Below are 5,105 nucleotides of genomic sequence, written 5' to 3' on the forward strand. Positions count from 1 at the left end.
ATGGACTACTTGCAGAGGTTGCTCTTAATGGAGAGGTCATTCTATAATATCTGCCACTTAAGACTCGGGCAACCGGTGAATCAGGGTACTGAACCAATCTCCATAATTGCTTTGCCAATAGTGCTAGATTAAACTCATGAATTAAACGGAAGCCAATCCCGCCCTCTTCTTTTGGTAGACAAACTTTTTCCCATTTCGCCTAGTGTATTCCTCTTTTTGGTGGATTCGAACTCCACCAAAATTGTGCAATGGCACTAGCGAGGTTTTCACAAATCTCCAATGGGAGCAGAAACGTCGACATAACATATGTCGGAAGAGCGAGTAAAATGGATTTGATCATTACTTCCTTCCCCCCTTTTGAGAGCCATCTACATGTCCATCCATTTACTCTATGCATCAGGTTATCCTTTATAAATGCAAAGAGTTTGCATTTGGAGCCACTAATATCCTCTGGGATTCCCAAGTACTTTCCCATCCCACCATCATTATGTATTCCAAGTGCATCTTTAATCTCTTGCCTAGTAGCTGCATTAATCCTCTTACCAAAGAGTAAGGAAGATTTATCAAAATTAATACATTGACCAGATGCTTTACCATATGTCCTGACTACTTTCATTATTTCTTCACATTCACGGGGCTCCGCCTTACAGAAGAAAAGACTATCATCAGCAAAGAGAAGGTGGGATACCGAAGGACACGCGCGGGTGACACGTATCCCCGTTATCTTCCCTTGATTCTCTGCATGATTGAGAAGCCTAGCGAGTGCTTCCGTGCATAGAATAAAAATGAAAGGAGACAATAAGTGATTTTCTATATGTGTCTTTTCATTATGCAATAAAGTGTTTTTTTGTAATGATGTGTTTATTCAAAATATATAGTAAATGTACTATTTTAAAATAACTATTTCTGAAAGTTATGACTATTCCTATAGTTCTTCAAAAACTATAAATAAGCCATGACTATAAGTTTCTGTTGTAAATCTATTAAAATGGTGAAGAAAAAAAATTGTGTGCAATTACCTAATTACAAATTTTTAGAAGATATTCGAATGAAACGTTTTTAACAAAAGATCGTATGAAGGATCATTTGTGTTTGTGTAGCAAAAAAAAATCAAACGAAACAATGAAGTTATTAGTATTAATTTTCTTCTACTAGATAAAAATATATGTTTTTATTTCTTATAAAATTTGCATTTCTGATGATATATGTTTCATGAAAAATGATTTCATGAACACATGTTTCATGTACAATATATTCATACATTTGGGTTAAATAAGAATGTTATGTTCATGTCATTATAGTCGGTAAATTTTGGTAGGTAGAATAATCTCAGTACATTGTTGTACATTTTAATTCAAATGGATTATATTCATTTGCAAAACCCATGGAGTTGACATATTATCCCTTCTTATTTTGTTTTCTTATAACACAAATTCTCCCGGGATAATGGCACACATATTTAAAATGTAACAAATGTTTATATATACCATTCTAAATGCGTATATATTTATATAACTATTCATTTGTTGTTGTTGAATGAAACAACTGTCGGATCTATTAATGAATGAATGTTAAAAGATTTTTCTTTTAATTTTAAATACTGCTTACATATTTAATATCTGAAAGGATGTATCTTTTCATATTCAACATTGCATTAGTTTGTAACAATCTTTTAAAATGTATAAGAAGATATCTTTTCCTGTTAAAAATTACATTGAATTTTAAGAGATTGTTAAAAAGTGTATAAAAATGTGTATTTTTATCATAAAGTTTTATATGTTGTAAAATTTTATCTTTTTTCTAAAGATGTGTTTTAATTTTATTTTAAAACTGCATAGATTTTTAAAGGATTCTCAAAATTTATGGTATATATATGTTATCATAAATCTATTAATAATAAGAATCCTAATAAACGTGGAATGTTGTGACTTTTCATCTTAAAACTTTCATTAGTTCTTAAAAATATTTAGGGTGCATTTTTTTTATAATGATTTGTATTTTCAAAATAAAATTCCATCTTCTCATAATATATTATATTTTCATCCCGAAAATTCAATGATTTATAATAGGTTTCAAAAATGTGTATATATATATCTATCTTATCATCATAAAATGCATCTTTTTATGTAAAACTGTGAAATTATTTTTAAGAGATTGTGAAAATGTGTAAAGATGTTTCTTACCATTCTAAGAAGGTGTTTTTTTTTAAACATTTCATAGGAATCTCAATTAAATATAAAAGGTTATGTTTTTTCATCTTAAAACTTTACTTAGTTATTTTAGAAAATGTCTAGGGGTACATCTTTTTATCTTGATGTGTCTTTTTCATCGTAAAAATTTATTTTATCATAATGAAATGTTTTTTTTTTCATTCTAAAAATGCAATGATTTATAATATGTCTTACAACTGTGTAAATATATAACTTATCATCATAAGATTGCATATTTTCAGGATAAAAATGTGAAATGATTTTTAAGAGATTGTGATAATGTGTACAGATTTTTTTTTATCATTTCTAAGAGTGCCTTTTTATAGAAATTCAAATAAATGTGGAAATTTATTTATTTTATCTTAATAATTTCATAAGTTTAAAAAATGTCTAGGGATGCATCTTTTTTATAATGATGCATTTTTTCATGCTAAAAATGCATCTTCTCATAATAATAAAAAAATTCATCATAAAAATGAATACTTTATAATTGATTTTAAAAATATGTAAATATATGTCTTATCATCATACGAAGTCATTTTCATTCTAAAAATGAAATATTTTTAAGAGATTGTGAAAATGTGTAACAACGTTTGTTATTATTCAAAGAATGTGTGTTTTTAGTTTTAGATAAAAATCCAAAAAATGTCAAATGATATTTCTTTTCATTTTAAAAACTGTTTAGACATTTAACATGTGAAACGTATGTCTTTTAATCTTTAACATTGCATTAGTTTATAAGAGATTGTTAAATACAAGTGTCTTTTCAAAAAGATGTGTCTTTTCTTGTTAAAATTTTCATTTATTTTTAAGAAATTTTTTTTGTCAACAGTTTTAAGAGATTGTTAAAATTGGGTTTAATAGTCTATATTTTTATCATTAAAAAGTTATTAGTTTTTTTCTTTTTTTGTCTTTTTAGTCTAAAACATGTTTTTATTTATTTTAAAATAGCATTGACTTTTACAAGATTCTCAAAACATTTAGGATATATCTTTTTATCTCAAATTTTGCATATATACATTGTTCATGTGTTATTCTTAGTTTATTTTGATATATATATTTTTTATATACATTTATTGAATATTAAAATTGTCTAAAATATTCGGATAATTTGAATTTTGGATAATTTATTTATTTTTATAATATTTTATATTTATAAACTATTGCAATTATTGGTGATGGTAGTCTTTGGTGATGAACTATTACAACTATGATAAACATTTGTGACTATTTTTAATGTTAGACTTTGGTGATGAACTTTTCCAACTTTTGGTGTTAACAAATTATAACTTTTAACTAGCCATCGTAGTGTTTGGTTGTTAATCATTGCAATTTTTGGTATTTTCTTCTTACAAAACTGCATTTCGGATCATGTATGTCCCGCAAAGGCAAATTCACATGTATGTAGGACAGCTGACATCCTTTAAATTATAAGAGTTTGAGTTTTTAGAGTTTATCATTAAGTTTTGATAGCCTGGATGGTTTAGTCTTCTCATTTGACTCCTCTAACCTTGGGTTCGACACCCATTTGACATCATACTTTAATCTATTTTTTATTGCATCTCAAGCCCATTAAATTTTTCGACCCAGGTTAAAAAAAGTCTAGGTACACCATCGATGTCCCATCACCACATGTTTTATATCCTATATATTCACACATATAATATATAGAATTTTGGGATGTGTGTGAGTTTGTATTGCAAAAAAATAATTCGAGAGATATATCATTTCATCCCAAAAATTAGAAGAAATTTAAAAGATGTTTCAAAATATCTAAAGATGTATCTTTCATAATTATGGATATTTTCTTCCTACAAGATGCAATAACTTATAATAGGTTGTAAAAATGTGCAAGAATGTGTATTTTCATTCTAAGAATTACAAGCTATTTAGACAAATATTATTTATTAGTAGATAAGTATTCAATCCGAGAACAAATATTTTTATATATGAACATTTTCAATTATGCGTAAGCTTTAAATGTGTATTATTTATTTAGTGAATCTATTATTACACACAAATGAAGAAATATTATTGGAGTTGCAATGCTTAGTCTCCTATATAAGTTGTAGAAAATGACAAAGGAAATCACAACAATCAAAAATAAAATAGAAAGAGGAGATGGATTCAAAAAAACATTAAAGATATTTGGAGGAATACATATGAACATGGGAGATTGCATTAGTTTTTTATGTCAACAAAATATTACTATTCATTAATATCCGAGTACATGGTTCCATGTAGAAAGCTTTTGCAATTATGAAAAATACACCATTCTTGTGAAGCGGTAACAGCTTTTTTAGCTAAAGTATTTGCACAAGCATTACATGATCTATTAGCATTCTTAAAACTAATGGCCTCGAAGATAAGTATCCACTGACGGATTGCAGAAATATAGTGTATCTTCAAATTTATTTGACCATAGGTTATTGCGCGTATGATATTTTTATCATCTTCTTTAAATACCACCTTTCGATAACCCATAGACAAGCTTGTTTGTAGACTCAAGAGTAAGGCTGTACATTCTGCTTCATCAGTTGTGTATCGCCCCTGATATTTTCCCATTCCTGAATGTGCAACATTACCATAATTGTCACGTATAATCCAACCTAACCCCAAAACTCGCTAATTATCCTATGTGTGGCATCATAGTTATATTTATGCCAGCCTTGTGGAGGACGATTCCAACGTTTGAGAGGGTTATTATGAGGTACCTGGGATTGACATGATCTCTCATTGGTGTATCTCCTTAAAAAATTCAAAAAATAACATATAAGAAAAATCTAAATGTTTTTATTATATGATTAATGCTATTGTTTAGTTTCTTTTAAGAATATAAAATTAAAAAAAATGATGAAGGATACAAAAATTGTTATCAAATACTTATTATTCAAA

Source organism: Brassica napus, chromosome C1, assembly GCF_020379485.1.
Source record: "Brassica napus cultivar Da-Ae chromosome C1, Da-Ae, whole genome shotgun sequence".
NCBI lineage: Eukaryota > Viridiplantae > Streptophyta > Magnoliopsida > Brassicales > Brassicaceae > Brassica > Brassica napus.